Below are 26,599 nucleotides of genomic sequence, written 5' to 3'. Positions count from 1 at the left end.
ATTGTAATACGATTTCTTTTTCTCAGCTTCAAAGTGAACGAAAAACAAAGGATTAAATAAATTAATATAAATTCATATAATAATCGTTGGTTTTTTTTTTACTTTAATTATATATATATATATATTAAAAGTCAAATCATTGTCAAAAATCAAAATCATTAAAACAAGCGTTTTCTCGAGTATTTAAAAATAGATATTTCTATTTACATTTTGTGTCCCGACCCTGAATACGTCTGTAATATTTCAGAAATTCTGGGAAGCAGTCAAATGCGAGTTCAGAGTAAATGTTTATTTCGATAAGAAGGTCGGTAATGACAATATTTTTCAGAAATTTTCCTTCTATATCTATGGGAGAGATCAAGTTTCCGAGTTTAATTTTATAACTGTCTGACTAGATTGCGTGCTCTCAAAGATATGTTAAATACGTACAGTTTATCAAATTTAAATCTTTACTATATATTAAAAATTATAAAATTTCAGACTGTTGATTAGTTTTGGAAACTGATTATTGCGAAGTTATTAAAAATCACGAAGAAATCGTAGAATTTCATCTTACTTTATCATTTTACAGCAAATTTCCTTTTATTTAATTTTGCTTTCCAAAACGAAAACTGTTTTCCATATAGAAGTTTTAAAATTTATTTGATTGGGTGTCTCAGATTGTACACTCTTATAATTTTAATACAGAATCCATGCATATTAAACATTATAACTGCCATACACCTGTACCTTCACTTGTGTTCAAAGTTAAGAGAATTTTCACATTTGGACGATTATCTCGGAACTCATAAATGAAATTTGGTAAGGCATAGGTTGATAAGTATAAAAAATATACCTTTGAACAGTCGTCTTGGTACACATGTATGATTGTGCATAAAGCTCCTCAGTATAGGAAGATCTAAAGCAGAGGTTGCAGGAGCGAGCAAAAAAAAGAGCCTAATAATGGGTATGTTTTTTCTGAATTATCACACAGGCTTTCGCAACGTGACTTTATACAGGATATGAAGCAGTTCATGATTCCCTGAGGCAGTCGATCCCACTCCTAAAACAACGGTATTTATTGGAAGCTTCTGAGAGAGGGAAGACAAGTTGGAGTTGCTTTCGCAAAAGCATGCCAGGCAGATATGGATATGACTAAAGAGAAGCTAAGGCAGTGCCAAAAATGCTAAAGCAAGGTCGGGTTTCAAGGCTTTTAAAGACAGGATTACGTTGTTATTCGGAGGAAATGCCGCCGGGTTCAAGTCAAAGCTATTGTTTGATTTATCGCTCCGAAAACCCATAGGCATTAAAAACTCTTAGTAAATACAGTCTTCCGCTTTACTATCATGTAAATAAACAGGCATGGATGACGCTACCTTTATTTGAAGACTAGTGTTTGAACTGCTCCATACCCTCAGTCCAGCATTATTGTTTCAAAAAACGAGTTCCTTAATGATTCTTCTACTTGACAATGCTCCACTCCACTCCCAGCATCTTGATGATCGGTAATGATGGACGAAATATTGGTAATGATGGACTTAGCATCGGTGATGGTGGACGAAAATGAGTAGCATTTTAGAGTCGGTTAATTTTAACATATACGTGTGAAGATCCAAATAGGTAAAGCGAAAGCTTTTAAAGAAAGCGAAAAACGTTTAGCTCCCTTTAATATGTTAAGCTAAAAATTTCTGTTCTCCTACTTTCGATAACTTTCTTTTGATACATTGAATTTTAGATTATTGTCCACTTTCTTTGGTACTATATATTATTACACATTTTCACCTGTATTGAAAGTGCCCATGGGCTAACACTTCTAATTCGCATTTAATGAACGTTAGATCTTCCGACTAATATTTCTGTATCAGTAATAAAAGGTGGATGAACGTCTTTCACCGGATTTAGTGTTTTTTTATTTTATCAAATTTTAAACTATCCAGTAATAACGTATTTTCGTCTCTGTCAGGAATGAACAAATGCTAAGACACCATTTCTCTGACTGGTAGTCCGCGAACCACAAAGAGGTCTTCAAAGCCTGTCCTTGCGGTCTCCCTAGATTAAGAAATAAATAAATACAAATAAAAAATGGAAACCAAATTAACTGAGTGTACTGTATTATAGCTAAAAAATTTTAGAGTTTGAAAATAATCCATGACAATCGTCTTTTCTCCCTAGACCAACATTCTTTAAAAATTTATTACTAGTAACCGTATCCACGGACTTCCCACTCTAATCTTAGCAACAAAAAACGGATTTAAAGCACTGCGACTGTGATGTTTCCTACCAACATATATTCAAAGATAGAACAAAATGAATTTCAGCAAAGTGTGCATTAAAATTATGATTATAATTGCTTTAACGTACATTACATACACAACATACATAAGATATAAGAATAACATGGTTGACAAAATTTTCAAATTTATGAAAGTAATCCCAGCTTGAAAAAGTCTGAGAAACACTGCTAAAATTATAGTTCAATACACTAAGTACATCTGAGATATTCCGAATCCGGTTATTTCAAATTTCTCTTGAGTCAAAATTTTTGTAAAATTTTATTGCTTAAAACAATTATAAAACAAAATATGTAGATTTTGCTTCTTGATAAGTCGAAATTCTTTGAAAATTACGACACAGTCAAATTTCTTATCAGTAAGCTAAACTGAGAGTGCAACTAAGTCTTACATGCAGAAATAATTTTCATTAGTTCTTACATGCAGAAAGCCATTAAAAATGGTGAAATAAAATAAGTAAAATAATAATTAATTATTATTATTAATAAATACAAATAAAAAATGGAAACCAAATTAATAATAATAAAATTAATAATAAAATTAAAATGTTTAAAAAGAAACAAAAATAAATATAAATAAAATTTAATCATTGATAAATAAATAATGTATTAAATAAAAATCAAGTGGCATTGCTGCGGACGCTGAGAAAATTAATAAATTGTTTTTTTATTTGAATGAATGAGGCGAAACACAGAAGAGTTACCATCCTCAGAGAGCGAATACCTTCATAGAGGGTTTTCTAAAGGAAACTAGCTCATACATGAGCTACACATGGAAAAAACCTCGAAACACCTAAACCAGTCCATTGACTGGAATTCGAGCTCTGGTCGAAGTACTAGTATTCAACTTTTTTATGGACTCGGTCGCTCTCAGCCTAACGACAATAAGGTATGATAAGAAAACCAAATATTTTGTATAGAATTTCTACCGATCTGAAATTATGGAACATGATGTTTTTACTTAATTCCTGTATAAAAAAATTTACCATTACATCTATAAATAATAATAAAAAAATATTACGAGAATCTTGCTACAGAAACATAATACGCAGTACTGAAACTACTGAAATTATTTGTATGCAGAATCCTTGACACATTTAATATACCTGAATAACAAATTGCTGATCATACGCGTAGACAGGTTTAGCATATGATTTTTTATTCTAACAGCGTGTTCATATTCATCTCTTTTCATAAAAGAAACTTCATTAATAGTTTAATGTATTTCTTTGATGTGTTTAATTTATTCTATACTCAAAATTTTTCCTCGTCTTAGAGATTTTTTTAATTTGAAGCTTCAGTTTGGACTGCTATTTCTACTCATTTGATTGTTTTCGTTTGAAGAGGTAAAGCCTTGACCTAAGTAGGACACTGATTGACACTATCAACATTCTAATTTTTTCACCCTTGAAAATTAACCAGGTGCTTTCTTCCGCGAATATTCACTACTGCATTGAATTGGTCAGAAACTTGGCAATTTTTCAGCAAACTATTGTTTTTTGGCATTCCATCTGACTTCAAAATGCAAATGATGACATGACTATTCTACCATAAAAACTTTAAATCAATATTCAGCTTGCTAATGCCGTTATTATTTGAAGTCACTAAAAGCATGTTAGCAACTTTTTTTCCTGCACTGTCGTTTTGACTTCATCCAAAATTATAATTTATTTTACGAATTAAACTTATTGTATACCTTGCTATTTACGTTTCATTGCATGCATTACTAAATATCTCAAAACAGAACTTAATCCCTATTAAACTCAACGATACTACGACAAAATCCATATGGTGCAAGAACTGAAGTTACAAGATGAACAAAATTGTGCAGATTTTGTTCACTGATTTTTCATGAAAATGATTTTTAATAAAGAGTGGACCTGAAACATTTTGTGAACAGCAGATGTGCACTGCGGAAAAAAAAAGGGGGGGGCAAGATTTCTATATCTCCCGTTCCTACTGGGCCAATTGGCGAAACTCAAATTGTGTTTTTCATGTCTCGAAAGCGCGACTTAGGATATATATTAGATTTATGTATAGCATTGTTTTAACATAGGTATTTTGACACAAAATAGGACTTTTTTTGAAATAACGTGCCAATTTTTTTTTCCATATTTCGATTCTACGACTCAAATTATGCCTAAATATTAAATTTTGTAAAATTTGGTGCGAAATTTATGTAGAAATTCAAAAATTTATCTTGGCGTGGTGTTTTTTTTTTTTTTTTCCAGTTTCCGCCAAGAATGATTCACTTGGTGAACTTCTTAATATATGGAAACCTATTTTCCTTTCCCTTCCATTGTGCAGGAGCGGAAAAAAGTAACATCATTCCTACCTTTTTACTTTGTGTTGGAGTGGGAAAAAAGTCATACCGTTCCTACTTTCAAATAATTTTAATAAGTGCCTGAACCACATTTGATGTCATTATCGCTTTCAACAAATATGCCAAATTTCAAAACGCTCCAATATATAAATTTACGTATATCTTCCGAAATTTTGAATAAAAAAACTGTAATTTTTTGCAGGTATGCTTAGAAATACATCTACTTCAAAATGATGGTAACAATTTTATATGTTATAGTTCAAAATATTTTTTGAAAAATCTATAAAAATTATTTAAAAATACAAATTTTAAAAATAAATCATAAAAAATGGGCGAATGTTATTTGTAATGAACCTAAATTTCGAAATGTGAAAGGAAGAATCAAATAAGTTTAATAAAGAAAGAGATAATAATAATTATATACTAAATTTAATTAACGTTGAGGAGCTAAAATTTTGAGAGCTACTTTTTTAAAAACTTATCTTACTGTTTTTACAAAATTTAGTAGTTTGGCATAATTTAAGTCGTAGAATCGAAATACGGGGAAAAAATGGCATGTAATTTCAATAAAAATCCGATTTTGTGTCAAAATACCTATATTAGAACAATGCTATATATAAATCTTAAACATATCCTAAGTCGCGCTTTCGAGACATGAAAAACGCAAGTTTAATTTCGTGAATCGGCCAGTAGAACGGGACAAATTCAGTACTAGCGAAATCTATGTGACTAGATAAATCAGTCTTCGACTCTTAGAAGCATCTGATTCCACATACAACGAACTAGTTTCTGTACCCATTACCTGTATACTCTAGCCCAGCGATTCTCAACCGGTGGTACGCAAGAGAGAAATAGGTGGTGCGCAAAAGAAAAAGTATTTTTAACTATTAAATTCAAAAATTAAATACCCAGCTTCATGTTTAAGGTTTTTTTCTAATACTCGTAAATATTGTAGGGACATTAGGTATTTTTTGAAAGCAGGACCGGATGAAAAATGAGCAACACCTTCGCCTGGAGTCGAACCACGGACCTCTGGAATACACGCCCAGCGTGCAGACCACTACAATACGAAGGCATGCTAAGAAGGAGGGAGAAATATCGTATAATATATGCTATCTCAGCTTTGATCAAGATCTATAGCCGCTCATAGACTTTAGCAAAATGATTCGTTTTTATTTTAACAAATATTCTTTTAGCTATAGACATAACAAAATTTGTCATAAATGATGTCTTTAAAAAGAGGATTAGAAATGGATGTTCTATGTAATAGGAAATAAAAATTATGCTATTATCTACTTAACTACTACTAACATCTTATCTATATTTATGATACAATAGTATCTCATTAATGCAAGAGTTGATCGATTTATTAGCATGACACTTTATGTCGACACCATTCTCGGCTCTATTTTTATTTAGATTCATTTTTTAAGTAGATTTGCTGTCGAGAATGTCATCGTTTGTTTTTGAAGAATTCGTCTCGTAATATACATTGTGCATTTAAATGTTTGGAAAAATATAATAAAACAAACTTAGATTTTTCAAAACCGAGGAATAGCTAGGATTGACTAAGCGGAAAAGTGACGATTCACTGGTGATAAATCCAGGTCAATCTACTAACACCAAGAATATTGAAAAGAAAAGAAAAATTATTCATAGAAAATATAATGAGAGCTATTTATCATTTGCGTTTACTTGGAATGGAGATAGAATGGACCCTAAACCTGAATGTATTGTTTGGGATGATCCAATCAAAGTATGAAACCATCGTTTCTGAAAAGATATCTTAAATCTAAGAATGCCAATTTAAGCCAGGTTCACACTATTGAAGAAAACCTTATATTAACAGCAGCTAAAGATATCATTTTAACATTATTCAACGAAAAAGCGGCTAATGAGTATAATAATATTCCATAATTAAATGATATATTAAGTCAACATATTCACGAAATGGCAAATTCCATAAAAGAGACACTTATCAAAAAATAAAAACCCAATGAGTATTTCGCATTGCAATGGGACGAAAGTCCCCCCCCCCAATAGCCAGCAGTTGCCTGTAACGGCATTGGCCACTACTAAGGCCAGAAGTGGGGACCATTTTATTGTGGAGGTGCCTAATAGGCGGCCACCGCTACCTTCTATGAAGGGACAGACAATTTTACATCCGTAACTTCTCCGGAATTCGAACCCGGGCCCTTTGGTAGTCAGCCTTCCCTAACCACTATACCGTCTGGGCGACTATTGGATGAAAGTACTGATGTAACGAAATTTGTTCAGTTATTGCTTGGGCCCACCAGCGGCCGAGCGGTAACGTCGCTGAACACTGGTAGTTCGGTCCGAGATTCGAATCCCGCGAACGGGCTGGCTGCATGGACGATTTCGTGTTTTTCCCCATGTGTAACGTGCATACGAGCCAGTTTTCCTTAAAAAGTCCTCCACGAAGGCATCCCTCCCTTAAGGCAGATAGCCCTCGAGTGCTTTGCCGCAATCTAATAAACCAAACCAATCAATTATTAGTTTACATACGTTTTGAAGAAGATAAATGAATTTCCGAAGAATATTCATTTTGTGAATCTCTTTATGATAGAGCAACTGCAAATGAAATTTTCAAATTGGCAATTTTATGTCTGAGAAGGATATTCCTTGGAATAAGTGCATTGCCGTAAGCAGTGACGGACTCGGGTTTTAACAGGAAAACATTTCGGTGTTATTTTTCAAATAAAGAAAAGTCGCACCTGAAACTAAATTTACTCACTGCCCTATTCATCGTGAAACTTTAGTGGCCGAAACAATGCCCGAAAACTTGAAAATCATGTATTGAATCAAACTATGAAAATTGTTAATTTTATTAAAATCCGAGGTTTAAATTCAAGAATATTTACGATTTTATGCCAAGACATGGACAGGGAGCATGTTGTTATGTTCCGAAATAAGATGGTTATCAAGAGGCAGAATTCTAAATCGTCTTTTTGAACTTCGATCGGAAAGTGATTCAAAATTTGAATTACAAAAATGTTTATTTAGTGAATTAGGGTTTGCTCGTTTAGCATATTAAGCTAGTATTTTTGGAAAGTGAAATGAATTAATTTAAATGGACAAAGTGTTAATTTGTTTACCGTTACAGAGAAAGAAAATATAAGAATAATTAGCATTCAGCATTAAAAATCATTCATTGATAAATAGTTTCAACACGCATTTTCCCAAATAGAAAAAGAAAATTGCATTAGAAATACATTTTCTTCAAATATACCTGAAATTTTATCTCGTAAAGAAAAAGAACAAACAAATAACACACTTGTTAATTTTTGGCTTAAACGAAAAACGAATTTAAAGGCATTTCAAATAGAGCTATTAAATTTTTATTGATTTTTTGTCCAACCTATTTGTGTGAAGAAGGATTTTCTTCCGTGTTAAATATAAGAAATAAATACAGAAAATTAAAAGTCAATCCTAATTTACGGTTAAAACTAAGTGAAATAAGACCAGACACCAGGAAATTTATCTATCTTAAACAGGCCAAAATTTCGCACTAAATTTAGAATTAAAGCATTATAACTTAAATTCTGATAATTGAAATGGTAACCAATTTTTAATCTAATATATTTTTATGTGTGCATACTTAATACAAGCCAATAATAATAATACTTGTACAGATAACCAATAGGTTGTGAAAATGTCAAAATCTATCTAAATTTTTTTTAATATTTGTACTGAGTAATTGAAAAATAATTATTGCAAAATGTATTTCAATTGTTGTTTAGATGGTACGCGTTACTCAAAAGGTTGAGAACCGCTACTCTAGCCAGCCACGACGTGCTATATACGGCATACGTAGCCTCTGCTGGAGAACAAGCGGTGTGACACTAGGGTGCCTGGGTGAAAATACCCTACCCGTTTTCGAACAGGTAAGCAATTACGAATTATGGCAGTAAGTAACTTGCAGATAAAATCATAAAAATATGTACATATTTAAGCTGAGAAGGAGGAATGAGCTGGCGTTAACCTGTAAAGACAATTAATGCTAGACAAGTAAAGAAATTAAAGGGCAAGTGTGAGTCTCGTGGTGCTTTTAAAGGGATATGTTAAATACAAAATTCGATTACATATACAATAACAAGGGTACAAATCAAAGTAAAGAAATATTATAAACAAATTATTCGAGATGGTTCCTGAGAATGGCCATAGGCCGCTTGCTGTTGTTTATATCATTAACGTCATATAATCAATCACCCGGATAACTGGATTGCTGATGTTTTTGAGATTGTCATAGAAACTCCGAGATAACCGGCAATAGAAATATTTTAACTATTCTATACGTAACTCCTCGTGAATTTTTCTTATTTCTAACATACCAAAACGAGTTGGTAATTTGCCTTAACGCACAATTTTCTGCTTGCTGTAACTTTTTTATCGAAGATTTACAGGAATACCCCAAAAGTGGGCAAGTATAAAGTAGCCTCTATTCGTACATAAACTGTCATTTGATGAATTTGGTATTTCAAGTTGTAAGCAGATGACGCAGTCTTCTCTTCAAATTAAAAGGTAACGAAAACATTGCAGCATTATCTCAAGTATCCCCTTAGGGTCTGTGCTTTGTATTACCGATGGAATGACTATCGAGTTCTTCCCTTGATATTTTCTTTGGCAAAAACACATGATTTGTCATGAAACTCGTCAGTGAGTAATATTTCTCTCCCATCTTCACCAATAATGTTACCAATAGTCTTGCAGAAACGTGTTGTCAAACTTAGTAGCGTAATTTCTAATACCAAATACATAGGTATTTGGTATTAGAAATATTAATTATAACCGAATCTGGAATGCATTTTAGAGTATTGAATCAGAAAATGTATATTATTTTTAGAAATTCAGTAATTCCTTTGCTTATTTTCTGAAATGGAAGTTTCACATATGATAAGAAGAATGCCTTAATTCCGAGGCAGTTGCAAAAGAGCAACAATTTGAAGTTTCTTGCTTGGTTAGCAATATTTTTTCATAAAAGGTTTCGCGAAAACAAATTGTTAGAATCTTACAAATGTTACAATCCACATAAATTAACGCTGTTTTGATATAACTATATATTTGTTATTTGTTATTATTATCATTTGATTTTTATTGTTATTGTAGTTGCTTCATAGTGCTTGCCATGACCGTCCCCGCTAAACTTATGCATTTCTGAAATACGCCCCTCTAGTTAAAAAAACTACCAAAGGCTGGCATTAGCTGTGGAGTATACTCTCGATTACCCGAATAAGGAATTTGGGTACTCTTTTTTTTTTTTTTTTTTTTTTCTCGACCATTGAGGCCACTGCGTGGCCAAGAGGGTTTGAGTGTACCCTCTATACCCTATACCCGAATAAGAAATATATGGTTTGTGAATTATCCAGGCTTGGTAGTGTCTACGTACGCAACACTCAACTCTCTGCGCGAGAGTGTGTAAAAAAACAAAACACGCGTAAGTCCGAGTATGCTCTGATCAAGAATCAGATTCAAGAATTAGCTCGTACAATGCGTTCCACATGTGCGTAGATGAAGACATCGTTTCAGTTGATCACTGGTTATTATTATTATTATTATTGTAGAGACATTAGGTTACTTTTGAAGCAGGAGACGTGAAAAATAAGCAATACCCTCGCCGAAACTTGAACCTGAATCTCTCGAATACGCGCCGATTGTGCTACCGTTACACCACGAAAGCATGCAGAAAGAAAGAAGAAAATACTTATATACTCTAGAGGCAACCCAAACAAGATCATAAGATCTATTTCAAGATCAGGTGGATCGGGTCGTATTCCTCTCATTTGCAACCTTACATACTCCACTCTTTCAAAGGGTGACTGGGGATTAGGGGAATCAATCACCAAATCCTGGTGGTAAGGAATCATCATCCATCACTTTTTTTTTTTTTTTTAGTTCCGGGCCCACTGTAGAGTCATTAAGTTACTTTTGAAGCAGGAGACATCAAAAATGACCAAAGCCCTCGCCAGGACTCGAACCTGGACCTCTGGAATATGCTCCGAGTATTCTACCGTTACACCACGAAGGTATGCAGAAAGGAGGGAGAAAATACCTTATATTATATTGTTAGGCGGGTCGGGCTGCGCCCACTACTGATACTGATACCTTATATTATTTCGTACGTATTTTCTTGCATAGTTTCTTCTCATTCTTTTCAAAATTGATTTAAAATTTTAGAACTGAAAAACGAATGAAGAACACGTTACGAGTATTAAGCGTATGAAAGTTTGTTTTAATATTAGCACAAAAACTTAACATTATTCGAAAGATGGCGAATATAGAGTAAATGCAGCCGAAATGTATGGAATTGGCACGCATATTGTTCGTGGTATTGTTAAATAAATAAATAAAAAATTTAGATGCCTTTACAAGAGACTGTAACAGTGCGGCAGGTCCTTCGAACTGAAAGATGCTGACAATTGCATTAGTCCTGAGACTGCAATGACATCTGTTATGTTAGTCGACCGAAGAGGATTCGAATATATCGACAAAAGAGCATTTCGAAAAATACGCAGTGAAATTGGACAAGTATTTAAAGGTTCTAAAAAAAAGTAAAATTACTGAATTTTTTAAGAAATAAACACTTACGATATGCATCAAAACTGATAATTCTCATTATCCGTATTTTTCATTTATCTGTGACTGCTTCCTCATCATTACCCCGCGTGGTCGAGAGTTATACAGTGCTGTACTTGTAATTTCCATTTATATATTTGGATTTCTTACAACTGCTTTCCACAATGTAAATTGAGAGCCATAGCATGATATACTTTTATTATACGTAGATGTATGCGAGATGGAAATAAGTGTTGCTTTGTACCTTGTGCAAACATCACATATGAATAATGAATGCGTGTGTATGAACAACTAAACCATTAGTTTCCCATGTCAAGAGATAAATAATTTATAATACTTTAAAACTTCTGTACTAAATTTTGTTTCTATTAATGACCGAGGAAACTTGCTGTTGAAGAAATTGTTTCGAGTATATGAAATACTAATTCCCAGCTTCAGACTAATTTGAAGGAAATGTGACTAAGTAATGTAAGCACTGGTGAAAATCTTTCTTTTCCTGCTATCCTAATCGCTAAGGATGTCAAATTTTTGAGATTATCCTTGAGCGTCGCGAGCTTACAGGAAGAAGGAAAGTGTATTTGAAGGTCATGCCTACAACGCATATTTAGCATTGTTTTCTAGTCTCCACGGAAGGACTAGTGCCTTGTTACTGCGTGACAAACTAGTAGTTCTAAATAAAATTCTATAAAAAATTCAAAATGACAATCCTATTGGAAGGTTGTAAAGAGGGAAATTTTAATTTTCCTGATGAAGAAATCCTAAATTTTTCTTAGCATAAACAGCGATAACTCGAGATATGTACATCAGGAAATATGCACTGTCATCATATTTTGCATTTATTCTTTTTATTTATCGTATCTTGAAAACAAAAATATTATCTTGTTGATAATAATCGCAGAGGAAATTCGGTGGTGATTTGCCCTTAATTTCGAAAGTTAATCATTTGCTGATACAATGGAACAATAGCTTAGTTTTAAGTTATGCTGTTTACTAGATGATCTTTTTTATCCTTTGAAATTTTAGAATAAAGCTAGTTATAAGCACGAAAGCGTTGTGTCTCTCTATATTAGTTCATGAAAAAAAGTAACACTAAGTATACTTTTCATAGAAATATAATGTAATTTATCATGCAAAATAACAAAAAAGGAAAAACAAGAACTATAGTTACATGGTACTTTTGTGCCATAATCTTTACAGTAAATGACATCGTTTCAAAAATTCATGCTATTCTAAGTCGATATTTTAAAATCAAATTAATATATTTTTCTTCTCTTTATTATTTTAACATACAGTTCATACATTCTTTTCTGACACTGAGCAGAATGTATCTTGGTCTATTAACAGCATCAATGAGACATTATTTTTTATTTCCAGAATTCTAAGTACGTTGACTGTCTGGAATATGTTTTTCTTCTGCTTAGAAATTATCTTCCCCGAAAGAAAGTTCTTAAATATTAAATTGATATTTCAAATTTTCTCCTTCCGTAGTGTAGATGATTCCCAAATGTAGTGTTTAGAAACATTCTTAAGTGGTAACTGTTGTAGTACTAAAATATCTTATACAGAATAATTACCTAAATGTTGATTAAAAGCGACTTCCGTAAATATTCTTTTTCTTTAGAACTGAAGATTTTACGGACGCTTAACTTCTCATGGAATATATTCTTTCATAATTAGAGCTTTAAAGATAATTTATGAAAAGTTAAATAAAATTAAGTTTTTTATAAAGTTACAATTAAATTTAGCATTAAAACATTAAATGTTAGATCTTAAAGTTTATTTTATACGTAATTTAAATTATTATTATTATATTAATTCTGGACAAACTATAGAAACTGTCTGATTTAACTTCACTTTTTACTTCCTTGTAGAAAACGAAGGAAGTATTCTAATAGCGAAAATTTGCGGGTATCATATTTCTTCAGAAGTATTCATTTTAACTTCTCCCGAATCCGAATGGACGATTTTTTGCATGACGACTGTACATGCGGAAAGAATAAAGGACTACCTATTCCAAAACGAATTGTAAAATGGATTTAAAATAGATTCATTGAAATTTTGTACATGATATATATATATCAAAATAAAGTAATTAAAAGTAAATTAAAAAGCCTAAGACTTGCGCTAAAGCTTCAAAATAATAAACCAATAATTCATAATAATTTATATAAAGAAAACTTTTCATATACCATCTCCAAGGAACACAAATTAAACTTAAAACCACGAATGAAAAAATTTTTAGAATTTAAATTTGTATTTTAAATAACTTCTTGTTATTATGAATTTTATAAAATTGTTCAAATTATTATATACTTATAAATTATTATGAATTATATATATATGTAAGAAAAATAAAGACTATTTGAAAGATTAAATTAGCAACGTAAATTTCCCTTCTGTATTCCAAAAATAGTAATCTCTGCACTGCGTCATTTCGAGATAAATCCATGTCATATGACTCTTATATAATTCTGGTGATGGAAATGGAATTAAAACTTCGAACAGCCAATAGTAATTTTATAGCAATATTAACTGTTCAATCAAAATGCATTGAGAACCAAAACTAACTCATTCTGAATTAAGATTTCAACCTGAACATAACGCATTTGCTTTCTACGCTTTCGCCTAGCTTGATTGCAGTCTGCTTCTCTTGGTTTCTTATTGCAAATTTGTCTAAAATGTATACTTTTTAGAATAGGCACACTTAATGTGCCAGCTTGTTTGTGGCCTCAACATGTTTGCTGAAATAAAAGTGGAATTAAATATACCTTGACTGCCAAATTTCTTATTCATTGTGGATCGGCGTTTCAGCATTCTACAGCATCAAAATTCTCGCTGTTCATTACGGATTCAACCGCCTGCGTTCTACTATAAATCTATTACAAGTATATGTACGCATATATTCATCCCCTTTCCCGGCTTAAAAGTCCTTACCCTGCTTTTATTTTAACAATCATTGGTCGTAATCATATATTTCAAATTATAGAAGTGTTTCAAATGATCAAAATATTCATATTTTGGCAATTTCAAATTTAAAAAAAATGCTTTCGACATATAACGAAATTTAAGTACACATGTAATAGCAGTTTATATATGTAGTTAGCCTAACAATAAATATCTAACAATATTTAATATCAGTTTATTGTTGCTTAAAGAAGACTATTTAATAGACCGTTTAAGTAAGTTATGTGGTGTCCACATCATATTTTTTATTTTTGCAGAAAAAGCATAAAGACTTCTTATGAAATGAAATGGCGATAACAAAGCTGGTTAAATCAGAACAAGCTAAAAGCGTTCGAGAGGTTATCAAACTTGATCATAATATCACGTGGTACAAACAGATTAAAATGGTATCTTACAAAATAGCGTTGTCAGATATGGATACTCGTTTTATCTAAGAATAACTGTACTTTACTCAGCACAATCGGTTAAATTATTATTTACTTCCACTATATTTGGCAAACAGCGTATTTTAGACGGGTTTGCGGAGAGTCAATCGTTTTGATTCGTACAAGGATTGACATTTTCATATTAACATGAATAAATAATTATAGGGCATAAAAGTAGCAACAAATTTGTGTTTGGCGTAGATGTTAGTCAAAACTATACTGATTTCGAGGGCAAACGGTTACAAATACCTCTCGATCAGAAGCAAAGAAATCTGCAACGAAGAGGAAGCCATGGTTGTATTTATATTCGAAAAGGGTCAAGCGAACGAGAAGGTAAATCCCTTTTAGGTAAAATCCCTTTAGTCCTTTTGAGTATAAATACAATCGTGGCTTTCCCTTCGTTGCAGATTTCTTTGCTCCTGATAATGATTTGATAAGAATTTTGAAGTTCGTAAAATTTATCTGCTATAGCTTCTGGCTATCAAGTGAATTTTTTTGTGATCTAATGAATTTTCTTGCATTCAGTGGATTATTCAATTTAGGTAATGCATGCGAAGACTATATCTGCCTAAGCTTCATTCCAGTTTTGATCAAGAAGACACTCAGATGAAATCCCTAAGGTCTCGTATCTCGCTTCTCCTCTCCATACCACTCGACAAGACTGTAGAGACATTAGGTTCTTTCGAAGCGGGAGTCATGAAAAATGAGCAATGCCCTTGCCCGGACTCGAACCTTGGACCTCTCGAATACGGGCCGAGTGTGCTGACCATTACACCACGAAGGCATGGTAAGAAGGCAGGAGAAATACCTTATATACTCCCCCTTTTAAAGGGCGAGTGAGGATTAGAGAAACCAATCGCCAAATCCTGGTGGTGTAGAATCATCATCCACCAACTTTTTAGTTCGGACACCCCTGTAGAGATATTAGGTTATTTCGAAGCAGGAGTCATGAAAAATGAGCAGTCCCGTGGGCGGGACTCAAACCTCGGACCTCTCGAATACGCTCTGAGAGTGCTGACCATTACACCACGAGAGCATCCTAAGAAGACTGGAGAAATACCTGATAAGATTTTGAACGCGAGATATGTAAACTCCTTTATGCCTCACATTTATAACGTGAGCAGCAAAAGCACTACATTTATAACATCGATTGCCTTACCCGAGTTTCGAATCTTGCCTAAAGGTGTGGGAGCTTGCGCTAAACACATTATCATCCGCGGCGGCTTTTATTGCAATGAAACTTTGCGTTCGAAAGAAAAGGAAATATTCTTTTACAACATTTTCGGAAGATTAAATACAAACGAGTAATTTTATTTTTATTTTCCCTTCCAGTGATCCGTCTGACATAACGAAAAGTGCTGCGATGAAGATATAAATCTGCAAGTTTTAATTTGCTTAATGAAAAACAATTCAGTAACTTAATTTTGTTACGTTTTATATATAATAACATTAAGGAAATCTAATAAACCATTGTTTATAATTAACTAATGAAAAGTACTTTTTATCTGATATGCTAGAAATATTGATCTGTATCAAAGGAGAGAGCATACCTATTACGAAATTAGAGATAGTCATTATCTAAAAAAATGTTTATGAAGATTTTAACTGTGAGCTTTTATCTAATTGTTTTCATAAAATCAGTGTTTTAATCTAATGAGTATGAGATTGAATTCATCAGTAAAGTAAACCTTAGTCGTAAATTATTTGAAAAAATAAATTCTGATGCAATCCATCTAATATTTCAGTTATTTATAATAATTAAAAATCCATAGTTGTATGTAACTAAATCAGAAGTTAGCAATATTAAGTTTTTTTTTTTTTTGTTTCTTTCCATGTAATATAAAACTGATGCTGATCGCCTATTAGAATTCAATAAAATTGAACAGTGCAAGTATATTTATCAAGAACCGTAAATAGATATTTAAATTTCTTTTTTAAAAACAGTCAGGTAGTTTCAGAATAAAAAGAAACGTTTCAAACTGTAAATTATTTTCATAGTCTTTATCGCTTGTCTTCATGATGTAATTAGAAAGTAAGTCCGGCCAGCAATAGGGAGGTTCGGAATTCGAATCCCGGCGGCATATAAGCATTCTGTACCTCACCACGCTCATAGGGAAAAATGAGTACTTCTGATTGGACATACTTTCCGATGACATCATTTTCTCTTGGCATAATGACGTTTAGTTGGTATTTTTACGGTTTTGTTTTAGACGAATGACGCGCATAAGTGACACGGAAGAATGAAATTTATAGTTTATACCCTTTGAAACAAAAACATTTAGACATTCTGCAGATGGCTTCCTGTTTCATGGAATTATAAAATTATAAAATCTTTCAAAGATGTTGTTAATATCAGAAGCAATCTTAAGCACTTAGATTATATAAATAGCTGAGTTCATGAATTTAATGCAAAAACTAAAACATGACGATCTCAATCCAACTAGGCATTGTGTGCTAATAAGTATATTATTATTGCAATTTTGTTGTATTCTGTTCCTTTCATACTGCAAAAAACATTTTCTTTGCAAATATTATGTTATTTCCATGTTAATTTGCATGTCATTTCTAACATTTTGTTGCCTTACGTGAAAAAAAAAAAAAAAAAAAGCATTCAGTGTTGTCACTGAATTTAATACACGTGTACAAGAAAAGAAACTTCCTTCTCTGACAAACACTATTATTATGTAAAGGTTCAAAACATGTTACACGTTAAAAAATGGGCAATATTCCTTAAGTAATATTATTCAATTTAATATATGTATCTCTAGTTCTCTGTTCCAAATCTATATTAGTCTAACTTTAAAAATAAATTTTACTCTTTCAAACTGCTTATAAATATTCTGAACTTACTGTATACGGTTAGCTTCCAACATCGTTTTTGCTATTTCCGAAAACTGACTTATTTCATGCTTTTAGAGATTGCATCTGTAGAGAATGGATGTATAATAAACATGAAATAATATGTGCGTGGCGCGGTACTATGTGCATGGTACCTATGTGCGTGGCGCGGTACAGAATGCTTATATGCATCCCGGAGAGGACATGGCCCATCTTTAACGTCTCCTGCTTCGAAATAAACATTGCATCTACAAAATAATTTAATAATGATATTGCATGTTACACCCAATGTGATTATTTAATATAAATACAGAAAAATAAATTCTGGTTTGAATAGATACTCTTCTCTGCCTCTGAATGGCAATGCGAAAATCGGTAGAAGCGCACTGATTTAGAAAACGCTAAGTGGCAACAGTCTGAACTGTGGAACTTGCTTTCAATTTGTTTGATGCAGCTTGAATGCCGCTGATGAGATGTTAAATAGGTTTTAGATTAGATTAATTCCTTTGTTATTCTAATAACTCGTGTTCCAATAAATTCCCCTTCATACTGGATTGCTTGTTAATTTAGACTGAAATACCACTGAACCACACTTGTAAAAATTTATTTTAGATTTATTTTAGAGCTTTGTTAGATACTACACTCCATTATTGTCTATTGTCTATAGAAATATTGTGCCTGCACGCCAAATATGCGTCGCGTTACATGGTTTCTCAATGAAAAAGACAAGTGTCCATCGGAAATTTATAGACATGTTTTTGCTGTTTATAAGCCGAGAGAAAGAAAAAGAAATGCCTTGAAATTTAGAAAATTAGAATTTGATATTCTTGATGAGTAAAAGAGTAGAGGGCCATATTTAATATCTAAAATAAATCTAATTTTCAGAAAAACCGAAAACAAAAAGTGCTTGCTGGTCGATCTATGATGGTACGACTAAGATTTGAAAAAAACATTTTTCACTTTCAAAAATTCTTTTTTTTTTTAATCTGAAAAACTATGAGTAGGAAAACGCGCCTGAAGAATTATAATATTGAAAAAGATGTTTGCGCTGAGTATTCCAAATGTAATAAGAGCATAAAACGAAAAGGATAAATTACGCGCTCAACCTTGTCAAATGTTGTCTGAAGAAAGTAATAAATTCCGCAACTGTATTTTTGTTGAGAAAAGTGCTTTAGCTGCGGATGTTTCATCATATGTTTCAGTTCAAGCAATAATCATTTAAATGGGATGATACTCAATTTTCAAAGCAATATAAATTCAAAACTTCAGTTCGGACCCATAGTTTTCTGGAAAATGCGAAGATTTTCTCTGAGTTCTTGTTTCTTGGAAAAACAACTAATGCTAACTGTAAAATTGAAACGATTTAAGTGGGCCAGCACAAAAAAAAAAAAAAAAAAAAAAAAAAAAAAAAAAAATTGCAATGGCATCTTCTTGCTTCCTAATAATACTCTAGAATACTCTACGGAAATTTCAACTTCTGAAAAAACTCAAATTGAAGATTTTAGATCAAGCATTATGTAGCAGCCAGCGACTTTCACTTGCTCCTTCATCTCAAAGGCATCCCGCTGCGAAACGATTTAACAAGGACGATAAGATGGAATGAAAAAACATGGCATTATTATAACGGCAGACGGGAGGATTTTATCATACGGGGATGCAAAATCTGGTCTTCTGACCTCATATATATTTGAATAATGGCGATAAATATATCTATTATTGATGGTATGTAATATAATTAAGTTTTGCCGAGCAGCTGTCGAATGGATAAGACCACCGAACGTTGGTCATTCAACCAGAGTCCAAATATCAGCGAAAGATCTTGCTACATGTCTTCATAGTACTTTCATGGGCTACTCTGGAAGGTGTAATGCTTAACACAGGCTACCTAGAAGACTAAAACTAAGTTTTGGCTTGGTTTATTTGAATACGTTAAAGCACATTAGGACTATCTGCCTAAGCGACGAAAAGCCTTCATGGAGAACTTTCTAAGAGAAACTGATTCGTATACACGTTACACATGGGGAAAACCACAAGCCGTTCGCCTGGATTCGAACCCAGGTTTGAACTATCAGTTTTCAGCGATATAACCACTTGGCCAATTTGACACAAATTTAGAGTACGAGTCTCAACTAAGGTTTGATGTTTCGCTGCACATATATAATTTTCCTGATCAAAACAGTAGTCAGCGACTCTGACTGCCTTACTCATGGGACTGGGTTCGAAATACCTCAAACAGCATGGATGTTGGTAATCGAATAATTATAAGGTATTTCTCCCGCTTTCCTAGCGTGCCTTCGTAGTGTAGTGGTTCTGCACGCTGGGACGGTATTCCAGAGGTCCGTGGATCTATTCCCGGCGAAGGCGGTTGCTAATTTTTCATCTTGCCTGCTTCCAAAAAATCCTAATGTTTGTGCAGTGGCGCCTGAACTAAAAGGGTGGTGGATGTTTATTCTTTCCACCCAGGATTTGGCAATTGGTTAATCTAAAAACCCCAGTCGCCTTTTGAAAAGGGGAGTATATAAGATATTTCTCCCACTTTCCTAGCGTGCCTTTGTAGCCTACCTTTTTAGTGGTTCTGCACGCTGAGCCGGTATTCCAGAGGTTCGTGGTTCGATTCCCGGCGAAGACGGTTGCTAATTTTTCATCTTGCCTGCTTCCAAAAAATCCTAATGTCTCTACATAGTGTCTGCTTGGTATGTTAGCTCTCGAAAATCTGGCCAGCTGAAAATTCTCTCGAGTGATTCGGTGGTAGAGGAAAGGGGTAGGAGACATTCGTAGTGTTCCCCGGAGTATTCTCTATCAAAATTGGGGCGAATCTGCACAGTTAGCGCAGTCCGATTATACTCGTACAACCAATGGTAAAATCCTGCTGTCACTGTTATCTGTACCTGCATATGCATAGTGTTCTTGCTTCGGCAGTACATATATTAAAATTGGAATGATAGCGAGAAGATTAGCCTGGTCCCTGCGCAAGGATAACATGAAAAATCACGAAATATTCCATACATTATTTTCATATTGTTAAGCTACATGGATCTTTTTGCCCGTATGGTTGGTATTGATGCTAGATATTTAATAAGTGGAGACGTTACCAGCTGAACTATTAAGCTGGTGTCTGTCTAGCTTCTTCCTTTTGCTGTCTATACATAATGCCTCCCTGATCGGTATAATGTTTAATGATGCTGCACTACCACTGGGCCCGAGTTTGAATCCCGGAAAAGGCATGGATATTTGTTAGTGTCTGTTCGGCATGGGGGTACTTAACAATATTTGGAACTGAATGTCTTTTCGAGTGTTTCTATGATAGGGAAAGTGAAATGAGATCCATTCTTATCCGTCTCCCCTGTTCTTCTCTATTAAATTGCGGAAACGCTGCGCAGTTAGTGCGATGGGACCTGTGTTACTAACGGAGAAATTCTAGTGCCCTGTACCAGTAAATAAACTTCTGCTTGTATCTGTATAGCGGATTGTAGCCATTCATATATGTTGGCTTCTAAGTCGGAAGCAGTGGCCACCTTTGCCTCCTATGAAGGGACTGACAAATTACATTCATGCCATCTCCGGACCTTTCGGTATGGCAATCAGAATCACTAACCACTCCCGTCTGGCGGAAGTTTGGGAAAGATAGCAAGGAGCCTATGTAGGGTACTTCACTGAATCAATAGTATTGTGGGATAGTACCTGTAGAAGGTATTTTGCCTTAAATAATCAATTATTGCGATTTAAACCTTTACTATAATTTCTCCTTTTCTCAGTCTTCATCAGAATACAAATTAATCGTTTGAGTCGAGGGTTTTTGAATGTTTCAAGGTTGAGAGCTTCGCCTTCGTTTTAAATTTGACAGCTTCGTTCTATTTCCAGCTATGCCAAAGATTATTTCGGCTTTAGCCATTTTTGCTAGCCGACAATAAAACTTAAGTAGACCATTTTGTGTCGTCTTCGATTACACTGAATCTGAATTTCAATTTATTTTGTTTTAAATACCTTGAATCTGAATTCCAATTTATATTACTTTAAATACCTGCATAAGACGGATGTTAATTGCACGCAACAAGTGGCGCCTTCTGTTTAATTTAAAGACTTATTAAAAAGGTTATTTAACCTTCTCAGTGCTCTGTCATATTAATTAAGACTAGAGAGATAATTCGCTTGTTAATCTAGTAGGATCTGAAGGACTTAATATTTCACAATTATTTAATATTTCACAATTAGAACTCTACACACCTATCATCATAAAGGCCTGGTGTCCCGTATGCTTATTCTTATCCCATGGATAAATAGTACATCAACAAAGCTTTAGGACTAAGTTCGCATAAAATCTAAAGAAAATGACATTTTTACTTTTAGCCTTTAATATATATCACTCGTAAATCTGTACAACTCTTGGACTTTCAAACAAATGTTTGATTTCTTCGCAGAACTCATCTTTTGACACACTGCTGAAGTCTCTGATTACGGTTTCCTGAAATTTCTTCAACGCTTTTTTAAATTTTGAGGTGAGACTTATGAAAGAGGCCAAGTCTGGGGAATAAGATTATGGTTGAGACTTCTTTACTAGAAACTTCTTGACGAGAATAAAAAAATGTGAGGCGCATTATCGTGCAGCAAAAACCAAATCGACTGAGGTTTTTCAGTCTGAATATCAGTGAATATCGCGCTCAGAGTCAGCGAATATGGCGCTCAGAAGTCTGTCTATTACATACTTATTAAATTTAGGGTTCAACATCTCTCCCCCAGGAACAATTCCTTGCCAATAATCCTTTTCCAGTTAAAAATCTCATTAACATGGTTTTACTTCAGATTTCTGAACCGAGGTCTCTGTGTCCGTGATATATCTTCTCCATCTCAAGTCGATTATTGTCGTATTGTCTCAGGATCAGAAGCAAACCATTTTCAGTCTCGATTTGTTTCAAAGAATCGAGATTAATGTCTCCCATTTAAAAAAATTAGACTCGCAGAAATTCGATCTTCTTTATATTCTGCAGTCAAGGCATGAAGAGCAGCATAAGATTTTCTTTTTTTCAAGATCATCAAAAACAGTTTTGTGAGCAATATCTTTACCAATGTTAGGTTCATCATCTATTATTCGCAGAGACACGAATATTTTTCAAATATTGGGGAATTTTTTTCGGTGTTCATCCATTTGGGACTACAAAGGGTGACCATTCTTAAGTTCATCATCAACATTTTCACCTTTATCACGAAATCGTCCGTATTGTTGAATCATGTTAATTTTTTAATCCCTAGATGTTTACGTAACATTTTAAACGTCTATATTGCAGTTTTGTTCCGCTTTATTGAAAACTTCATTGCCATTCTTTGCTCATCTGTGACAGCAGTTGTTCACCAATTCAAAGTAAATAATTAAATGCGTAGAAGATTTTATCCTCAAGCAGTCGATAGTTTAAGAAAAGTAAATTGAAATATCATTGTAATAAGTACTGACAACTATCGCTAACAGTTTTTCTGTAATTTATTTAAAACATTAGTCTTAAAATTTTCTAACCGTACTCCGTATATTTTTCTTCCCATCCCCTTTTTGTGTACGTAATATCGATCATCTCTTGGACAATGCTTTCGGTGATGAGACAACTAGATGATCATGGGCTCGGTCATTTTCGACAAATTGTTCAGAACTAAATGTTCAGTTACACACACACTCACACACACACGCGTATATTATTTTAACTGCGTAGAAGATACTGGTACTTTTAGCAGCTTGCGGTCATCAGGACTCAATGAACAATGCAGAAGAATACGTTGACGAAACTAATTTCGGCGAGTCACCATCTTTATATTTAGACACATCAAAAATTATTTCTTTGGCAGACAAATTAATTTTTGATCATAGTTGAATACAATAATTTTTATATACACAGGTAAAAAGATAAGACGTCGTTTCAGGCAGGAAAGAATAAGCGGCGCAGAGTTGTTTGCATGGCAGAAGTCAGGAAAAAAGGAATGCGTCATTGCTCGCGACCAGTATTTATACTACGTAGGTGCACATGTGAAGCTAAGCAATGATTGGTTAATTTTAGTTTTAGTTACCTTTCTCAAGCAGTGTTATGTAATTTGGAAAGTTCTCGAGTTTGGGAGAAAGGATGAACTTCCGGGGAGAATATAAAAATTAGAATAATCAATTTTTAAGGTCGCCAACTATTTCTTAATTTAGAATAATCAATTTTTAAGGTCGCCAACTATTTGTTAACATAGCCATCGTATTTTATTATATCTTATATAGATATATAATAAAGAATATATGAAATGAAGAATATGTAAAAGATTAAATTAGAAACGTTAATTTCCTTTCTGTATTCTAAAAATAGTAACTTCTATTTGCAGTGGGTTATTTCGAGACTGAACCATGTCATTTGATTCTTACGTAATTCTGGTGATGTAAGTGAAACTAAAACTCAAGCGGCCAATAATAATTTTACAGAAGTAGTAATTATTCAATCAAAATACACTGAGAGTCAAAACTAACTCAGTCTGAATTCAGATTTCACTCTGAACATAACACACTAGTTTTCTACGCTTTTGCCTAGCTGGACTGCTATCTGTCTACCCCTTCTTTCTCATTGCAAATTTATCTAAAATGTAAAACTTTTCGATATAGGCAAAATCAATGTGCCAATTTGTATGTGGTCGCAAAATGTTTGCTGAAATAAAAAATGAAGATTTAATCTACCTTCACTTCCAATTTCCTATTCATTATGGTTCACCACTTCTACACCATCTAAATGCCTGCTGCTCATTACTTCTGAGCTTGTTTTCATAACATATATATATATATATATATATATTAAAAGAAGGTAATTTGGTAAAAAGTTTTGACTAACTGACCTCTGCATCTTTATTTTTCACACAAGCCAAGAAGGTTATTTATTATAATATTATCTTTTAATACAGCTGCAAAGTTTCAATAACTAATTTTATCACAGAGGGAAGAAAAAAGGAGAAAGTTTCATGAAGCAGTCGCAGGATAAATAATGAAAAATCACAAAACTTTCACTACCTGGAATTTATTGCACAAACTTTTAGAAAAATTTCGTAGTCAAAGATTTAAATTAGCATAAATCTATCCGGAACAGCAGCATAAATAACTAATACGTATATAAATAAAATAAAATGCAGTAATTACGTATCTTGAAAATTAAATTAAATTCATAAGCCAAACTAATTTTGGAAATATGTTTAACAAACTTCATATTGGATCATTTAATAGGTAAGTAGGCAATGTTCCGTACAATATCTAGAATATATACAAAATTTTTGTTGTTTATTAAGTAGAAAATTTTAAAGTTAAAAGAACGGTTATTTGTCATCAAGGGTATTTGTCGACGTTGATAGTTTGTACACGGATAGTATTTGTCGACGTTGATAAGAAAACAGCTTTATATAACGCTAGGAAATGCTTTTTTTTTTTTTTTTTTTTTTTTTTTTGTGTGTGTGTGTGTGTGTGTGTGTGTGTGTTTCAGAAATCATGCAGAAACTGTGAGATTTTCAATTTCTGGTTTAGACAGTGGAATAGCATTGCAAACAGACCGTACTTCTAGTATAAATTCAATAATAAAGTCGTATTAAATTATTATATAAAATTTAATCTAACAGATCTTAATGAACATTAAGAATAATGACAAAAAAATAGAAATTATGGAATTTATTCGACACGAAATCGTAGAATCTCTTAAAATTCTTTAAAATAATAACGGAAATTCACACTCCGATAAAGTTACTTCATTTATCATAGCTAATTTGCTATGTATTACAGTTCACTGCCTATGCATAAATGTTTAACAAATTCCAGCCTTTGATGCCCAGAACTTTTGATATAAGTGAAATTTTAAAAACTTAATAATTAAAAAAAAATTCGAAATTCGCGGATTTAGTTGATGTTTGGGGAAACGTTTGTCATTCGTGAAATCTTAGAAAATCCTTTAAAGTTCACTATAATCGCGGAAATTTCCAGCGTGATAAAATTATTTTGCTAACAATCACTATTTACTTAAAATTATAATATTACTCAATGTAGGTGAATATATGTTTAATGAGCTCTGCAGCCGTAAGAACTGCCGGCTTTAAATGAAAATTTGCCCTTTTATTTTATGTAAAGAACAGAACTGCTCTCATTCCAAAACTTGGTAATAAAGACACCTAATATGAATAAGGTGCCCTTTTCTTTCTTCTTGAATTAAATCCAGTAAATTGATCCTAAAAAATAATGGCATCAATTCATATTTGCGAATGATACTCCTTTTCATGAATACCGCTTTCATGAATGGCTTAATTTTAAAATGGAATGCTGACGTCCTACCCTAATTTTAGAAATTACCTATTATGACCTGGGTGGGGATATGGTCAGCCTTTCAAGTAGCTGTTAAGCATTGAGTTTTAATTTATGAATATCAAAAAAAAAAAAAAAAAAAAACTTTGTTCAAGCTTTGGTATTTATCAGCATTTTCTACACTTTTGGTTGCTTAATTTATAAAACATGTTAAAAGTCATCTAAATCTAGGTAAATATATTTATATATATATATATTGCTGGAAACGTTTTTTCTGTACAGCGTAAACTCCCTTACCTGAGATGTGCAAATTTAGTTTCTTCTTTGTGACACAGATGGCAGCACTATGGCGATAACTATTCGCGTCTTTCATTTGTCATCATAGACGGCAGCACTTTTAAAATTATTAGTTCAACTCATTGCAAACTTTTATTCATAATCATGAACAGCACTAAAAACTTATACAGAAAAAATTACAGACGTCCACCTTCAGCACATCCCACACCAACACACGTGGTGAACGAAAAAACACATGGTCAACAACTCTTTAGTCAATGTTACAGTTACATATGAAAATTTAAAAACAATAACACAGCAAAACAAAAATGTTCTGAAAATTCACACACTTAATTTTAAAAAATTAAATGCACATTATTACAGTTATTAGCAATGACAAATAATTATTACACTTTTCTTTCATAATTTAAATTGATTTTTTTACCAATGTCTGGGCTATCACCAGGCCACTGAAATGCTAAGTTCAAATCCAATGTATTGGACTGGTGCAGCCATCTACTGACAAGATAGTGAAATGCAAAGTGTTCTAACATTACTCCCTCACCAGTAACTAAGTTACGATACTTAAATTGCATTGGTAAGGTCAATAATCAAATAACGTGATC

General features: G+C 33.0%; 1 long non-coding RNA gene and 1 other non-coding gene across 2 annotated transcripts; one reads left to right on the top strand and one right to left on the bottom strand.

Annotated features, from left to right (window-relative positions):
• Positions 1 to 1,866: 1,866 nt before the first annotated feature.
• LOC146993725 (uncharacterized) lies at positions 1,867 to 26,598 on the bottom strand. The gene is made up of 2 exons (XR_015038252.1): positions 25,995 to 26,598; positions 1,867 to 2,028 (listed from the first exon to the last, which is right to left on the bottom strand). It is a non-coding gene; the product is annotated as an uncharacterized LOC146993725 (long non-coding RNA).
• LOC118194909 (U6 spliceosomal RNA) lies at positions 20,317 to 20,423 on the top strand. The gene has a single exon (XR_004759173.1). It is a non-coding gene; the product is annotated as a U6 spliceosomal RNA (small nuclear RNA).
• Position 26,599: the final 1 nt, after the last annotated feature.

The sequence above is a fragment of the Stegodyphus dumicola genome, chromosome 12, assembly GCF_044657685.1.
Source record: "Stegodyphus dumicola isolate Sdum_Otavi_A_Nest chromosome 12, ASM4465768v1".
In the NCBI taxonomy this organism is placed as follows: domain Eukaryota; kingdom Metazoa; phylum Arthropoda; class Arachnida; order Araneae; family Eresidae; genus Stegodyphus; species Stegodyphus dumicola.
Note: the sequence above shows the minus strand (reverse complement) of the source record. Positions and strands in the feature narration are given on the sequence as shown.